Consider the following 19,105-nt stretch of genomic DNA (forward strand, 5'->3'; position numbering starts at 1 on the left):
ATTAAATGCCTAATAATTACTACACTTATTACACATATAATATTAGTTTAGTAGTAGTATATTTATTTATACAGTAGTATTACAGTATATTTACTAACGTTATATGGTTAAAAAAACCCTTTATTACCTTCATTATCTAGAAAAAATAAACGTATCTACAGTTTACAATAGATAATTAAAAAGTATTCTAGATTGTGTTGTCATGTGGATTAACTTTTTCTTTGTATTTTTTATATTTTAAATTCAGGTTTAAAAAATCAGGTTTTATAAATACAGGTGATACAGTACGTGTACCAAATACAGCCGTTAGTATGGATGACAGCTATTGGTTCAGCAGCATAACGCCATGGAGGGCGGACTCTTATTGGCTGCAGCATCGTAATCCACGCGCTGAGGAGCATTAATATCATCATCATCAGTTTATTCGTGGATGTACGAAAGAAAAGACCGCGTGCGTGACCATGTACACGAGCGTGAAATGCAGTAAAATCAGTCTGTCGGGAATAGAGGAGTCTGAATAATTGAATAGTGAAACCGTAAGTAACTTTAATGATATCCTCATGATAACTGAAGGCACATCACAATGCAGCGAACCATGTGGTTTTCTTGTCACATGGAATGATGCTCACTGATGTCTCTCTCCTTATATTTATCGGATATTGTGTAGTACTGCTTAAAATAGAGGAGAGATGACTGTTCCTTTTTTTTTTAAAACGAGCCTGAATTTGGTGTTTCCTCCACCTGTTTCAACTACGATTTTTCATGTCAACACACACAGATAATACGTGCAAAACATAGGCTATCATTATAATGTTTATGTTCTGTCAGTCGGGATATGTTGAGACTGGTTACATTATGCACCTGACACGATAGCCTGTCGTCAAGTAATGTTTAGTCATCATTAAGATTGATAAAAAGGGCGTGCCAGTAAACAGCAGTTTAACTGTTTCCTTATTTGAACAGCGTGCAGGTAGCGGGAGGGATGCTCGGGCATTTCCGCATGTAAATCTGCTATTGTAACAGTGTCGCGTGAAACATCCTCCTTGTTAGTTACATTTGTTCAGCTATTGTATCTAAACGACATACTGTAGGCTAATTCGTACTTCTGCGCAGTGCAACAGTGCTAGTAATTGGGATTAAACCGTAAGTAACCTGAAATCCACGTGCACCGGTAAGCATCAATTCATTGTCTGCTGTAACTGTTACTTTCCTGAAAAAGAAATGACACACACATGGTGTTAAATGACTAATTGTAAGTGTTTAGCAGTAATGTATACCTTCCAATACACTTATGGAACGTTTTCAGACTTTCTTTAGTGGTGTACAAACAGACAACAACATGAACATCATTGCTGCACTGACAGTAAAACGGGTTTTGGTTATCCAAGGTCCAATAAGCATACAGTATGGACAATATTTAAATTAAACTGATTCTCACTAATAACAGATTGTGGCTCAGCAGCCGTTACCAACTTCTACCCTAGAGACTGTTGAACACTAATAATAATCACACAAAATATCAATTGCTTGTCTTAGTATTACAAATGTGATGCAATATATAGAATGACATGGCAATCTTTGGCCGTTTTTGTAATACCTTGCACAGAATACAACTTTCTTGAGTATCATCATACAGGTACCTAGCGGATTTGATTTACTGTAATATTTTTTCCTGTGTTTACAGTATTTTTATGGCTCACCAATCACAATGTTTTATCAATAAACTGAATTACAAATTATATTTATGTAGATTACATACAAAGTCAATGCAAAGACGCGTCCTCACGTGGGGCGGCGCGTTTGCTGTGAAAACACACACTATTCGCCTCAAACGCATCTCCGCCAAAGTTGAAAATATTCAACTCGAGCAAAAAATTCGCATGACACGAAGTTAAACCAGCTAACTATCTTTTTAGCCATTTTTATTCAGCAGGAAAGCCTTTGCTTCAGAAGTTTCTAGGGATTTTTCGATAGCACTTTTAATGCTTGTAGTACAGAGTGTATTGTTATGGTTGTTTAAAGTAACCACATCACACTGGACTATCCTGTATGTTGACATGTCAAACATGGACATACAGTATATCCTTGTCTTTCTGACAAATGCTTGTTAAAAACATGAATATAAACTGCTCTTTATATTTTTGAAATTATGAAATGTGTATGATTAAAAATAATGGGTGCACACATTCTGTGAGGAATTTCCTTCACAAAATCATCATATTATATAAAAATGTAAAAAGGAACCATTTAAAAAGTAGTTTTGCTCCTCTGCTAAAAGTCGAATGTATTCATCATAGTATGGTTAACATTTATATCGAATTGACCACTGTATTTGTAACCGCTTGTTATGACAGTCTACGTTAAAGGAATAGTAAAATAAAAATCCAGATAATTTACTCACCACCATGTCATCCAAAATGTTGATGTCTTTCTTTGTTCAGTCCAGAAGAAATTATGTTTTTTGAGGAAAACATTGCATGATTTTTCTCATTTTAATGGACTTTAATAGAGCCCAACATTTAATACTTAACACGTAACAGTTTTTTTCAACAGAGTTTCAAAGGACTATAAACAATCCCAAACGAGGCATTAGGGTCTTATCTAGCGAAACAATTGTCATTTTTGACAAGAAAAATAAAAAATTTGCTCTTTTTTACAAATTAAAATTTTTTTTTCTTTTTTTCTGTGTTGGTGGTTTTGGTTGTTAAAGCTGTATTAAAACTGACCTTTAGATTTTCTTTCCTAATGTAAGCAGAAAACTTGTGTTTTCTTGGTAAGTGCCTTTTAAGATTACACAAGGAATCTGTTTTGATGTTGTAATCACCTCGCGTTCTTCTTTGTCATCATTACCTTTTAAAATACATTTGTATTTCCCCCCTTGCACTGTAGTATTTCAGAAACTCTTTATTTCTGTCTTTCTTTAACTGTGCTTATTAATAACTTATGAATTCGTCCATCAGCATAGGCGGAAATTGCGAGGGGGCAGTAAAATATAATTAAAAACATAATAAATAACATGATATTATTATATTAATGTATGTGTAGTTAAACAATACAAAACAAATGCAATTGGGCCCAAAATATATGTTTAGAAACATTTTCAGTGCCCCTCCCTTGTCTCACAGTGTTTTTGGTTCTTGCTCGTGATTGAGCGATAGTGGAGCATTTTCGAAGCGAGTGAAAATCACGACGCTCCGACATTCAAAAAATCCGCTCCTTGCTCCTGGCAAAATCACGGCACTCCACTCCTCGCTCCGCTCCCACTCCGCAGCGCTGACATACTCTGCTCCCAGCCAATATAATTACACGACCGAGCAAGAATTTTAAGTTTTAAGAAGTCTGCGTTTCTTGAGACAAATGCGAATTCAAGCCAATCACATTACAGAGCTGAGAAGCATTCCAACCAATTAAATGAAAGAAGGCGGGAGTTTATGTATACTATGTTTGAGCGTTTGTATAGTGCTTTACACATGAATGCATATTGTTTCAAAGCTATTTTACAGAAAATGCGTCATTATATTAAAAAATCAAATAACACAGAAACCCCTGAAACAGGTCCGCGGTGTATAAAAAGTTTGGGGACCCCTGATTTAGGGCACCAACCAGGGCCAAAAAGGTATGGGATCATTTAAGTTGCTTGATCTCTGCATGGTCTTGGGGTTAAACCAGGGCGTAGTGACACCAATGAAACCACGACGGTGTCCAGCAGTCTGTTGTTGTTGCTAAGAACTCAATTTCACTAAGGGTAGCTTTCAGTTTTCTTTTCATTTCAAAAGAGGCCTTTGTGACTTTGTTTACAACAGTATTGTATGTCGTGACATATTTGGCTGAAGATGTTGCACAAGATCAATGAAGCCCTGTTGCTAAACAATGTGTGTTGGGTGGCTGCAAGCCTTGGAGAATGAGTTGGAGTACTACTTTATTCACACTTGCCTGTCTGGGACACTCGTCGAGTCTCCCACAGCTTGGTTTACTTGGAGGGTGGGGCCAAAGGACCTTTAGTGAATTACTTTCTTTTGAGGGCTGCTACAGTAAGTTGTGTGTATCTCTCTAGACGAGTGGGATGTTTTCTCTGAGCAGTCCAGAATATTGGCACCTAAAGGGATAGTTCACCCAATGTACTAAGCATGTACTAAGGATAGTCATGATCCTTTGTGTATGAGAGTGGACATGCCTGTGTGAGGTAGGCCTTGTGGGTCCTTGTAAATGGTAAATGGACTGCATTTATATAGCGCTTTTAACAGACCTATGGCCATCCAAAGCGCTTCACAATTTGCCTCACATTCACCCATTCACACTCTCATTCATACACCGACGGTGGTGTCAGCCATGGGAGCTACACAAGCCATCGTCGGGAGTAGCTGGGGTTAGATGTCTTGCTCAAGGACACTTCGACACTTGGTCAGGTGGAGCCGGGGATTGAACCACCAACCTTCCGCCCCTAAAGAGATTATATTCCCAACTATTAGCCAAATGATGTTTAAAATTAATTTAATGGTACTTTCAGTCATGCCAGCAGCTGCTTGGGGTATTAAAACAGCTTTCAAGGGATAGTTTCCCCCAAAATAAAAATTCTGTCGTTTTCTCATCCTTGTGGTGTTCTAAACCTGTATGAATTTCTTTTTTTCTGATTAACAGAAGATATTTTGATAAATGATGGTAAAATATAATCAACTGCATCTTGGCACCTCTTGTCTCTTTTTCACGCACATGCAGAGAGCTGCACTCTAGCATCTGTCCGAAGTTAGCTCACTAAGTATTAATTCTGTTTATGAAGCTATATGCATTTCAAGCAAGTTGTAGCAAAACTATCCCTCATGTTTAAAATATGAATTGCATGTTTTAAAGCTCATACTGTATAACACACATTGTTTCTGCATTTCTGATGTTAATCTGGAGTACCTATAGAGTAGTATTACATCCTTTATATCTTCGAAGAGTCTTTCGTTTAACCAGATTTATAAAAGAAAGATTAGCTTTACCGAATCTTTCCAATAACGTACAAAAAAAATGAAGAAGGAGGAGTTACTACCGCGGGAAGAGCGAGTACGACTATACAACACTGTTTAACTTATGATTCACTACATGTTCGTGTCATTTAAATAATATGCACGTGCCTATTTCCAACATAAGACAGAATTCTTACTTACCGCATGCAACTCATGACCCGGTTAGGACTTTTCAATGAAATCCAGCACATCAAACACACACGCAAAACTCCACTGCTACACTGGATAATAAACTAATATATATATATATATATATATATATATATATATATATATATATATATATATATATATATATATATATATATATATATATATATATATATATATATATATATTAGTTTCCATAAGGCTGACTTTCTTCTCCTTATATCCAAAAACACACTTCTTCTTTCATGCCATTGTTGAGTTTTGAAAATTAAACAAAGCTGTATTTGTCGCATGATGTGATCTAGCATCTATCGCTGATTGACGGGTGGACAGGGTTTTCCGGGGAAAGTGCCCATAAAAAGAAGTGATACGTATAGTAACCCCTGAAACGTCAGCTGGACCCGTAATCGAAAAAAAAACTTTCCGAAACTTGTACGAACCCTGGCGAAGTGCATTCGGCACCGAAATACAGCTTTTTTGACACTTTGCCTACGTTTAGCGTAAGGAAACACCTCTATAACTTTTAATAAGTTAGAATGCATGAAATATCATTAAACCACCCCTAACTAAAGGCATTTCTAAAGGCACCACTGCTTGACACATGTAGCCTTCTGCAACAACACTAAACAAATGCGCATTCAATTGTGTGCGCACAGGTGCATGTTTTACAGTCATTAAGTAATCATGTTAAATTATAGGGATTATGATTTTTATCAAAATAATCGGGATTATGATTTTTATAAAGATAATCGGGATTATGATTTTTCCCGTAACTGAGCAGCCCTAGCACACAGCTGATTTCCGTCCAGCCGTTTGTTTTTGTTGCTATGAACTCAGTTTCACTAAGGGCAGCTTTCAATGTTCTTTTCATTTCAACCGAGGCCTTTGTGGCTTTGTTTACAACAGTATTGTGTGTCATGACATTTGTATCTTGCTGAAGATGTATCTTGCAAAAGATCACTGAAGCCCTGTTGCTGAACAGTGTGTGGTGGGTGCAAACCTTGGACAATGAATTGAAAAACTACTTTATCCACACTTGCCTGGGACACACTTCCAGTCACAGCTTGGTCTATTTGGAGGGTGATTTATTTATATAACACAGGGATGAGCAACTTCTGTCCTGGAGGGCCGGTGTCCTGCAGAGTTTAGCTGAAGCAGCCAATTAAGGTCTTAGGGGCTGGACACACCAAAACTTTTAAACGCGGCTGAAAACACCTTGAGGACGCCAAATGCCAGCTGTTTTTCAGCTGAGTGCCAGCTTTCTTCAGCTAAGCGCTTTGGTAGCTCTGATACGTCAGCTGTGAGACGGTTGGTTGCTGTGATACTTGTCCTGCCCCACCTACACTGTGATTGGACGGCCGTGTGAGAACTGACAAAAACGCTGAGCTTCCATTGAAAACATGCGCCGGCCGCGGGCGTAAAAGCGTTGGTGTGCACGCCCCCTAAGGCATACTGGAAACTTTTAGACAGGTGTGCTGAGGCAAGTTGGACCTAAACTCTGCAGGACACCAGCCCTCCAGGACCGAAGTTGCCCATCCCTGATATAACACAAACTATAGTTAATAACAAAAACTTTAGCTTTGCACAATTAATTTAGAAATAAAGCGAAAATTTAAGCTCAGATAACATTTGGCTAAAGTCGAATTTCAAATATGTCAATAATTGACTGAGCATAAAAAATTTCACCTTACCATAATATGCTTTTTCAAATTAGACGGCGAGTTTGAGTGCCCAGAGCATTAGAAAGGATTTGTTTTTGCATCCATCCAACCATTTTGAAAATTGTTCCAGGGATAAGGCCAGGGATGTATAAAAGGTTGGTTGGTCTTCCTGGCTACCAACTTTCTCGCTGGTGCTTGGTTGGGACATTTTGTTTGAGTTCAGTTCTTGACTCTCTGCCACGGACATCTTCATACTTTGCTACGTCTGCTATATCCAGTGTTGGGGGTAACTGGAGTATAATCGTCTTTTGGATGAAATGTTAAACTGAGGTCCTGACTCTCTGTGGTCATTAAAAATCCCAGGATGTCATTCGATAAAGAGTAGGGGTGTGCCCCTGCATCCTGGCCAAACTTGCCCATTGGCCAACTAATCATCCCCATATATACAAATTGTCGGCTCCTCTCCACTAATAAGATGGATTGTGGTGGGCATTCTGGCGCAATATGGCTGCCGTCGCATCATCCAGGTGGATGCTGCACATTGGTGAAAATGTCATATGTAAAGCACTTTGAGTGCTGAAGAAAAGCGCTATATAAATGTAAAGAATTGTTATTATTATTATGTGATTTGTGTCATGTGCAGGTGTGATAGATCACTTGCAAACCAATAGGTTGTCGGAATGGCATATGTTTAGACTTCTCATCCAACCACAATCAATGCGTGGAAAGTACGTAACAAGAAGTAAGAAGTAACAAGTATAGGGATGCTTTGATTTGATATTCTGGATCGGTATCTGGGCCGATCCGGGCTTTTTAGCTGGATTGGATATCGGACTAACAGGACCAATCCAATTCCGATACTGTGCGTTACTCGTGGTTGTTACTGACAAGCGATTAATAAAACAAAGTATTACAAAAGCAGGTATGGGACCATTTAAGTTGCTTGCAAGCTAGGGCGCAGTACAGAATCTCTGCATGGTCTGGGGGTTAAACCATTGCACAGTGACACCAATGAAACCATGATGGTGTGCCATCCAGCAGTCTGATGGTGTTGCTAAGAACTCAATTTCACTAAGGGCAGTTTTCGTTTCAACAGAGGCCTTTGTGACTTTTTTACAACAGTTGTGTTTCATGACATTTGTATTTGTTGGAAGATGTTGCACAAAATCAATGAAGCCCTGTTGCTGTGGTGGGTGGCTGCAAGCCTTGGGGAATGAATTGGAGGACTACTTTATTCACAATTGCCTGGGTGGGACACTCTTCGAGTCTCCCACAGCTTGGTTTGTTCCTTTGGGGGCTGCTGAAGTATGTTCTCTAGATGAGTGGGGTGTTTCTTCTGTGAAGAAAATAAATATACAGGCACAGATTGAGATTCATACAGTTGTGTTCAAAATTATTCAACCCCAACTGAAATTGATTGTTTTGGCCGGTTTGACATTGATTTTGATCATTCAGTCATCCTGCTTACAATTACATCAAAGAGGCATGTGTAGGTCAGACAAATATAACATAACATTTATAATGAAATAACCACAAATGTCTTTTCTGTGCTCACATCCTTTTCAGTTTTATTCAACCCCCAAGTGACATTCAATCTTAGTACTTAGTACAACATCCTTTTACAGTTAAAACAGCTTTTAAACGTGAAGCATAGCTTGACACAAGTGTCTTGCAGCGATCTACGGTATCTTCGCCCATTCATCATGGGCAAAAGCCTCCAGTTCAGTCACATTCTTAGGCTTGTGCACTGCAACTGCTTTCTTTAAGTCCCACCAGAGGTTCTCAATCGGATTTAAGTCTGGTGACTGCGATGGCCACTTCAAAATGTTCCGACCTTTTTTCTGCAACCATGCTCTAGTGGATTTGGAGGTATGCTTGGGATCATTGTCCTGTTGAAAGGTCCAACGTCTCCCAAGCCTCAGGTTTGTGACGGACTGCAACACATTGTCATCCAATATCTCCTGGTACTGAAGAGAATTCATGGTACCTTGCACACGCTGAAGTTTCCCTGTACCTGCAGAAGCAAAACAGCCCCAAAGCATGATTGACCCCCCACCATGCTTCACAGTAGGCAAGGTGTTCTTTTCTTCATAGGCCTTGTTTTTCCTCCTCCAAACATAGCGTTGATCCATGGGCCCAAACAGTTCTAATTTTCCACAGAACACTATCCCAAAACTTCTGTGGTTTGTCCACATGACTTTTGGCATACTGCAGTCGACTCTTCTTATTCTTTGGAGACAGCAAGGGGTGCGCCTGGGAGTTCTGGCATGGAGGCCTTCAGTACGCAGGGTGCGCAGTATTGTCTGAGCAGAAACTTCAGTACCCACATCTGACAAATCTTTTCTCAGTTCCTCAGCAGTCACACGGGGACTTTTTTCCACTCTACGCTTCAGATAGCGCACAGCAGTCGCAGTTAGCATCTTTTTTCTGCCACGACCAGGAAGCGTTTCAACAGTGCCCTTTGCCTTGAATTTGCGAATGATGCTTCCTATGGTGTCTCTTGGTATGTTTAACATCTTTGCAATCTTCTTATAGCCATTGCCCTTCCTGTGAAGATTAATCACCTCTTCTCTTGTCTTCCTGGACCATTCTTTTGACTTCACCATGTTTGTAACCACACCAGTAAATGTTTAGAAGGAGTTGAGTATCACAGTCATTTTAAAGCTGCCTAATTGGTGCTTATTAGGCTTTATTGCTGTTCCCTGACATCCATAGGTGTTTTCAATACCTGATTGAAAACACTTCAATGAACCTCTGTTCTTCAGAGTGGTAGTTCTTTAAGGGGTTGAATAATTGTGTCAATGAAGAATTCACAAAAGAAACATTTACTACTATATTACAAAACCAATTGATGACATTTTAGTTGCATATGGTTCTTTAAGAAGTCATTGTTGGATTTCATTCTGAATACAATTACAAATGTACACTAAATTCCCTAAAACCCTTAACAGCATTGGGGGTTGAATAATTTTGAACACAACTGTATTATTTCTCTTAAACCACAAGCTCAGACTGTCTAGGACGTATGCTGTGTTAATGTCATGCTTGAAGTTCATGAATGAAGATCAGACTACAAGTTAGGGAGCAGTTTCACTTGTCTATGCAATTATCTTGAGCAGTCCAGAATATTGCCACTTAACACTTTCCCCACCAGCATTTAAAAAAAATGTTGCCAGCGTCAGCATTTTTCATGATTTTCACAAAAGTTTAATGTCTTTCAGAAAATGTTCTTTTTAAAATTATAAAAACATACAATATATGAAATAAAAGAACAGACCCTCTGCTTTCAAACTAAAAAAAAAGTTTTATTCTACCTTGAGTATACAATGAAAGCTTTACATTGTATACTAGTAAGCTTTACATTGTAAATGCAGTATTAGCACAATTTTATGCAAATCAATTGCAAGAGCATAATAGACAAAAATAGATATATACAATGGCATGTAATCATTTGGGTGCTTAAGAAATGCTATGCATTATAGAGGGAGCCAGAGATATACCATAATATAAAAATACACCAAAAGAAGTGTATTGAGGAACACAATTGCTGAGGAAACAGAATAAACAAACTAGGGCTGCACGATTTGGGTAATTTTTCCCATTGCGGCTATTGATGCTAATATTGCGATGTGCGATTGCGATTATAATAAATGGTATCATGAGTCAACTTGATGGGTTTTAAGGAAAATCCACACACAGTTTAGTGATAATGCTAAAATGTGTATTTGTAAAACTAGAAATGTTTTCGTATTGCCAAGTGATGTAACAACTGCTCAGTGTCAGTAATCCTAAATCCAAAATACCGCCATACAAGAGAAATAGATTTTTTTTAGCTACCAGATCACTGTCAACCTCCTTTGCATCCATCTTCGCTCTGGTATTTCTGCGCTGCGCACACACAAGTGACGACGCACACCACACACGTGCATGCCACACGTTCACTGCTTTTTTGTTCATTTTTCTTTCTTTTTTTAAACGGCAAGGAAAATCATCAAACTGTTATCAAATCCACACATTTATTTAACATAATTGCAACATTTTGCTGTCATATAATCGCACAGGCTGACATCGCGATTGCGATGCGATTAATTGTGCAGCACTAAAACAAACACATTTTTTTAAAGAAACATATCCAGGAAGAGCCATATATATATGTACAGTACTATGTTCTGTGTACTGTATTTACACCAAGTTTTAAAAATGGATGTTTGTTTGTGTGAATGTTTCCTTTCTGTAAACCTTTGGTAAAAGTGTGGTTTTTGCTTTGCTTTGTTTCCTTGTTTCTTCTCTCTGTAATTCATATCGCATCCTATGACCATCTAGCGTGTTTCAAAGAGACGGGAAGGAACCTGCACCCCAGAACAAACACATGTTCCCACCCTGAGTGTCTGAACTTGCTAATCTTATCCTTCCCGCTTTTTGATCACACTTTTAAAATTAGAAATCAAAGAGTTCCTAGAACTCAATAACAAATAATTTGAGTTATTTAATAATCTCATTGTGAGAATACGCGGGTCAGTTCCTTTTTAACACAGAACTGAGAAATAGTTCACTTACACTGTCTGAACTGCACCACCGGTACTCTTAAAGCAACAGTTTGCCTTAAAATACGTGCAAGCTTAAGAAGTAAAGGATATAAGTGATTATACCACGGGGTGGTATATTTGAAATAATTGACTCTGGTCCTTTGAATTATTTGAAAAATAATGCACACCTACGGTGCCTTACCACCTTGGGTGTGCATTATTTTCGAATAATTCAAACGCCTGTCGTCAATTATTCCTTACATAAATGTCGGGGCTCAACGCTAAGAATTTTTTTCTGTAATCTGTACCTACATTTCATCTGTTCATCTCAGAGTTTTAGCTTCATTAGACATTTTACATCATGCTTATTGAATTTTTAATTATTTTTGTATTAGGCCTATTCATGTTCATTTTTCTTAAGAGCCCCTGTTCTCTTTTCATTAATAACTTTAAGGGGCAGTTTCATAGTCAGGGCTTAGATTATTCCAAGACTAGGCCTTAATTATATTAGGTAGAGCTGGACAAAAAAATCGCCCTGAATATTCTCATGTGTGTCTCATCAGTAAAGCCGGTTCGGTTATTAGTAGTAAATCGCCATCACCTTCTTTTTCAGATGGAGCAGCATTTACTACACAGAGCCGTATTTCACCGAGAAGATCGCGTTCATAATGAAAGATTTTGCCTTGCCTTCTGTGAAATTTGGCTCTGTGTAGTAAATCCTGCTCCATCTGAAAGATGGTGATGACGATTTACTATTAATCACCGAACTAGCTTTACTGATGATACTCGCATGAAAAAATTGCAGGCAATTTTTTTTTTAATATTAGGACATTAAAGCAGTTTTTACAAACAGGTCTTACAAAAACAATACTGGTGTGCATCTTAAGAAAAACCAATAACACTGATATACAGTGGCTATGTTTACATGCACAAAATGTTGTCAATCCGAAGGAATTTCAACCAATTGAAGGTTATGACAATACAGTTTACATGCACCCTAAACATTGCAATCTGATTAAAATGTTTGTTACATGTACATTATATATAATCCAAACCAAAGGTCTGCGCAAGCGCACAACCATTGTTGACAGATTTGCGTGTCAAAACCATTCCAATGGACATTAAAAACTAGCCCAAAAGCATCCCAATGACTATTAATCACTATTAATGACTATTTACAGACCAAATACCAATGCTTAAAGAACAAAATCCTTTCATCTTTAACCCGCAGAAACAAAACTGGTGGAAATAGTTTAAAAATAGCTCATATCTTAACTCGAAAAAAGCATACGCGACAGCATCTCTCATCGAGTTCACATTTTATCTATGGATAAAAGTCAAAGCTGAGTTGTAGAAAGTTGTTCTTAAAGGGATAGTTTGGCCAAAAATGATATGTCCATCATTTTTCAGACGAACACATTTTCAGTTATTTTAGAAATTTTTTTTTAGTTAATCAAATGTAAAGTTACAGGGTCCACGTTCTTCAAGTCCAAAAAATGTGCATCCATCCTTCACACAGGTCTTCTGAGGGTAATCCATGCCGTTTTGTTGTAGAAATATCCACATTTAAAGGAACAGTATGTAGGATTGTGGTCAAAACGGGTATTGCAATAACAAAACTTGTGGCTAAAACTGGTACTGCAATCACACAACTGGTGGCCAATACACAACATGACAACATAAACATCAGTTGAGGGCTGCAACTCCACTTTTTAAATGACAATATCCTGGCCAGACCACTGTTGTCAAGTATTTGAAATGAAAATTATTTCTTAATGTCTAGTGACATATCAGGGCCATTTTATGATTAATTGATATACATTTCTTACATACTGTTCTTTAAAACTTTATAAATGAAAATAACTAGCTTCCGGTAACACCGCCATCATCGCGTCCGCATTCAAGATGAGAGCGTACACAGTTTACGGAGGTTTCTCTGCTGCTGCTCTGCGACACCCCCCCCCCCCCAACAATTTTAGTTTATAAAGTTTTAAATATGGATATTTCTACAACAACTCGCATGGATTGCCCTCAGAGGACCTTTGTTTATCATCCTGGAGCCGGTTGGATTTCTTTGGGGAGGGATATATGCACATTTTTTGGACTTGGGGGACGTGGGCCCCGTAACTTTTCATTTGATTGACTTAAGGATCTAAAACATTTTGTAAAATAACTAAAATGTAAAATGTGTTTGTCTGAAAAATAGGGCTGCACGATTAATCGAAAAATAACCGAAACCGAAATTCAGAAGCGTTAACCGACCCTATTTTACAGAGATGGGGACTTGTGACTTTGTGACTTGGACTTGTGCTTTATGTATAAACTTAAAGGCTTATTTTTGGCATACATGTTTAAAATAGCATGAGGGTGACAGAATTTTATTTTTGGAAATTTCATTTTTCATTAATTCTGTACTCATACCACTGTGTTATGTTTCAGTAAGTGTGAGAGTCATGTGTACATTACTCATAGAAGCAAATGAAACAAAAAATGTAAACTCCCACATATATTTTTTTTTCCATTGATTGCAGTACCATGACCTACATTCCTCTGTTGTTTTTCACAGCAACATTATGTAATTATAATAATCATGCATCATGTGTTAATTACACTAAACAGGCTTTTTATAGGCACCCTTCTACAAAAATAGATATGATATTGGTTTACCTTGAGAATCCACTATAGTCTATTTAGTATTTTACTCTTTTCTTACCATCTAACTTTTATAACACCATCCAATATTATGTCTGAAGTGCATTGAGGCACACTACGGAAATATAGGGCTGTGCAAAATTATCAATTCAGCTTAACATCTTTTTTTTCATGATATTGTATTAAGAGTCCAACCTCTAGTACCTATACCTTATAGAGCAACATTCCTCATTAGGAGCCAGACACAGAAAAATGTTTGCTAAACTCATAAATATCATTGCCAAGGATTGCTATTACAGAATAAAGCCCCAACATCAGATGTATGTACAGTACTCACACAGATGTTACTCTGTTTTATGTCTTTCCCTGCTTGACCGGTCACACACACACATAAAATGACCTTTAACTATCACAAGGTACGTTTACATGCAACCAAATAATCAGTTTGCAATCATATTGATGGCTCAATCATATTGAAAAGCCTTCATGTAAACATCTTAATCAATACGATTGAGGTCTATGCAATTTTGAATCGTATTAAAAGGTGTGGTGTACTCCGATCAGTGATCCGATCAGCTGGAGAAAAGTATGCATGTAAATGCGTGAATCGTAGTATTTTCTTAATCGGATGCAAAAATAAATTGTGCACCTGCGCAGAACATTTGTGTTCAAGTGCACGTCTTATATTTACGTCTCACGTAATTCTCGTCACAGAAACATGCAATAGCAAGACAATGGCAATATAATAGCGTCGTGCCTTATGAATATTGTGCTTTCATTGCCTATATCTGAAAAAAAAACTTTCTCTAACTCAGCTTTGTACATTTATCCCGAGATAAAGTGTAAACTCGATGAGAGATGCTGTGCACTAGGTGGCGTTGCCAAGTCCTCTGCTTTTTTTCAAGTTCAACTGTCTGTGCGGGTTGTTTTTTCCAGCAGTTTAAAGATGAAAGGATTTGTTCGATAGTTATTGGTATTTGGGGTGTGAATAGTCATTGGGATGTTTTTGGGGTAGTTTTGAATAACCATTGGGATGGTTTTGATACGTGAAGGTAGGGCTGCACGATTAATCGTTTTTTAAACCGAAATCCCGATGTGAATGGATGCGATTTTCGAATCGCAAGAGCTGCGATTATTTCGATTCAAAACTATCAAATATAACAATCATCTAGTACGCAGTTTTTGACAGTTCGCTTCATGCGCATTTTACGTTTGATGCCGTTTAAACCAATAGAGTGCATTAACACTGAGGTACTGACTACACGTCAGATAACACCATTTGGAAAACATGAGCGAGCAGCAGTTCAACTCCTCAACAAAGTGTACGGCCATATGATTTCCGCGATGTGGAAAACACGGACAGAATCGCGAAATGCATACAAATGGAATTAACTGCACAACGCGGAATGTCATGAAGTTGGCAGATTTTGGATTCAGTCATTTTAAAAACCAATTATAGCTCATTAACCGGCAAATGAAAGGACAGAAATGCGCGAAAACATTTCCCTTTTGTGTAATGTTGGACTTAAAGAAAGGTGTATATACGTCCGTTTCTCGTCATGCATCGCAAACATGACAAGCGCCTCATCAGACTATAAGCAGGTTTCATTAAAGCCCGGAACACAGCAGACGAAACAGGTACATTATACTTTCTTGCACGCGCACATCTGCACCGCTTTGAATATTTACAGGCATGAGGGTTCATGAAGCGCGCACACAGAGAGCAGTCAGCACACGCGTGATCACCAAACTTAAGTTTTCTTTCTTGTCTAAGTGAACATAAACAGCTGGATGTTTATCAGTATATTGAAGCAGAGCAGTTTTAAAGCTGTCTTGTGTCTTAAAGTGACGTTAACCTGGTGCTTTCTGTGTCAGAAATGTTTATTACACACCAAAAATTAAAATCACTCCTTACTCTTAACTGAACAAGCTTCTGCAGCTCCACATTTAAAATCCTACAGTGAGGACTGTGCAGTGTTTTATTTGTATTTTTTGCTTATGTTAAATCATAAATTCTAATAACTAATATATTTACATTTATTACAGATGCCTGAAAAGTAAAACAAGATGAGTATAGTCTTATGATTAAAAGAAAAAACTAAAAATTTGCTTGTCAGAAGCATTGTTGTAGTGACAGCCAAAATACATTGGCCTATATGTTATTTTAAATAAAACTTTCAATACATTTTTGTTAAATTGTATTTTAATGTTCTTAGATTAAAAAAAAAAGTTTGTCTGCAGAAGAGCAAAGTCCTGCAGAGAACTTGGTACAATGTTTAAGAGGTTTTAAATAAACAGTAGCACAGCATCTTTCTTTGGTGCTATTAAAACCACCACAACAAACCTGGATGTAGCTCTTTTATTATATACTAATGAATCGCACTTTAAATCGCGAATCACAATTTTGATCAGAAAAATCGCAATTAGATTTTTTCTCCGAATCGTGCAGCCCTACGTGAAGGTGGCAACCCTGGCTGTGCGCTGACGTTCGGTTCAGCGGTTCGGATTTTATAGTATGTACATGTAAACAAACATTTTAATCAGATTGCAATGTTTAGGGTGCATGTACATGCATGTTAACATAGCCATAGTCTCTGCAAATATTCTGGTTAACACAATTGTTTGTCTTAGGTGAACATATAGAGCTGAGAAAAAAAAAACGGATGTCGATCATCTCTCCTGTATATGCTGTTAAAGTGACAGTATCCTCCTTATAACCTGCTGCCATCAATTTCATTTAAGGTAATCAAACAACAAAAGATAAAGAGAAAATCACCTTTGAATCTTTAAAGAAAGACCATAATGACTTAGTAGTTAGATTGTAGTTTTCAGAAATCCTGTTTTAATATGCTTACTGTTTACAACATGCATGCTATTTCAGTTAATTGATGATTTTGTGGCAGCTACATTTTCAGTTTAAGTGTCCAGTGGCACAAAATAAACTTCATTGTGGCAGTGCAAATACCTTTGATTATCAATTTAAACAGGTTAGTTTAAATTTGTTCTGCTCTATTTTTTACAGTGTAAGTGTTCAGTGGCACAAAATAAATTTCATTCATTTCAGTATGTTCATTGTGGCAGTGCAAATACCTTGCCAATGAATTTAACCCTGTTAGTTTAAATTTGTTCTGCTCTATTTTTACAGTGTATATCAGTTGTATCAGAACATATCTCAATAGATTGTATTGTGGGCGTGGTACATGTATCGCGTGACATGTATTTTACCGCCCTTGCCATTACACAGCCCTACTGGATTATATGAGTATTTCCTGATAAAAAGCTTTAGGTTCTGGCTATTCTCATCATGCAGTTGCTGTTTGTTTATTATCCTATTTCCTCCAATTGTAGATTTTGTGGTGTATATCACCATGGGGTCTAGATGAGATCAAGTTGGGCTCGGTGGTTAATGGCCAGAGGCCCTAAAGACCTGAGTATACTTCGTTTTTCTATAACCATACGTACAACCTTGCAAAGTATACTTTATTTGGCTTGTATGTGTACACAGGCGTTTGACGCATGACATTGCAAAGAATTGTAATAACTCTTCTGGCCTACAGGGGTCTATAATCTTCACTTGTGAATTGACACACCCATGGAACGGTTGCCGCCTTTGTGGATAAACAAATTACTGTAAAATAAAGGAAAAGGTGCACAAGTGCGCAAGTACATGCGGTTACAAAAATAAGTCTGTGCTGTAGTGCTCATTAGGGCTGCAACAACTAATCGATAATAATCGATTATGATTTTTTTTGTCAATGACAACACGCAAATGCTTCATAAAGCTACCTCTGTGCGCTTATAATTTAAAGGAACAGTATGTAAGAAATGTATATCAATTAATCATAAAATGGCCCTGATATGTCACTAGACATTAAGAACTAATTTTCATTTCAAATACTTATATCACTGACAACAGTGGTCTGGGCAGGATATTGTCATTTAAAAAGTGGAGTTGCAGCCCTCAACTGATGTTTATGTTGTCATTTTGTGTATTGCCCACCAGTTGCAGTACCAGTTTTAGCCACAAGTTTTGTGATTGCAATACCAGTTTTGGCCACAGCCCTACATACTATTCCTTTAAGTTCGGGTGCTGTTTCTGTATACAATGCATTCTACATGCTCAGTGAAGCATACAACGCGAGCTACACGCTCAAAGTCAGGCACTTTGGTTCAAACAATGCGAGCTGCACATTTATCAGGCACTTCTTCCTTTCACTACGGTATCTATCTATCTATCTATCTATCTATCTATCTATCTATCTATCTATCTATCTATCTATCTATCTATCTATCCATCTATCCATCTATCCATCTATCTACAGTAGTTTCCTCTCAGATTTATACCTAAAAGGCTCATTAAGCGGCTCATTATGCAAGTCTTTTGTTTCCTCAAGTGTCAATCACAGTTTATTCAGGAGCTTTCCCGCCTTCTCGCATATGGCCTTTCTAAGCAAAAAGTGTCTTGAAAATTCCAAATAAATATATTATTTTATGCAAATAAGTAGGCAGAATGATTTTCACATCATTTTAAAGCAAACCTCTAGACTACTAGATCCTGTTTTGAAAAATCTTGTGAAAACATGTTTAGGATTTTGTGGTTTTTGAAAAAGCAAAAGTTTTAAGTCACTGATATAAGTGATTTTCTCCTATAAATACAAACATGTACATACATGTTGTAATGCTCACATAATATTGTAGCCCAGTTTGTGCTGAACACAGTGTTATAAGACTTTTGCCATTTATTATGTTTTTAAGCAACTGAAAAAAGCACAAATGTCAGTGCTGGTCAAAACTGTTCAAGGATGCAAAATCAGACAAGACCCCAGAACAAAAGTTGCTTAGCTTTTTGGCACGAAAGACAGTTTCTCTTCATCTAAGGCAATGAATTCCATTACTTTCTCAGTAATGCACATGCGTTGGCACTGTCATCTGCCAATTTCCTAGACTTTTCAAAGAGTGTGGCAACAAAGGGTGTTTGTGATGTACTGTAGTTGGGTTATTTTAAGCAGTGTTGTTTTGTGGTACGTCTCATGTTCAATTGGATGTTGTGATTTCAGGTGGTGTATCAAACCTGACAAGTTTATTGGCATTGCACCCCCTCTTGATA

The 19,105-nt window shown here is 37.6% G+C and overlaps 1 protein-coding gene across 3 annotated transcripts in view; it reads left to right on the forward strand.

Moving 5' to 3' along the window:
* Positions 1–380: 380 nt before the first annotated feature.
* The window catches only part of slco4a1 (solute carrier organic anion transporter family, member 4A1), a 45,414-nt gene continuing 26,689 nt past the window's right edge, over positions 381–19,105 (forward strand). The window contains exons 1-2 of one of the 3 annotated variants that reach the window (XM_073875063.1): positions 381–536; positions 16,630–16,740. The gene's annotated coding sequence lies outside the window, so the exon portion shown is untranslated. Of the gene's footprint in view, positions 537–1,006; positions 1,172–16,629; positions 16,741–19,105 lie in introns of those variants that run through there. The other 2 variants (XM_055188566.2, XM_055188568.2) reach the window with 2 other exon arrangements.

The sequence above is a fragment of the Misgurnus anguillicaudatus genome, chromosome 13 (assembly GCF_027580225.2).
Source record: "Misgurnus anguillicaudatus chromosome 13, ASM2758022v2, whole genome shotgun sequence".
NCBI lineage: Eukaryota > Metazoa > Chordata > Actinopteri > Cypriniformes > Cobitidae > Misgurnus > Misgurnus anguillicaudatus.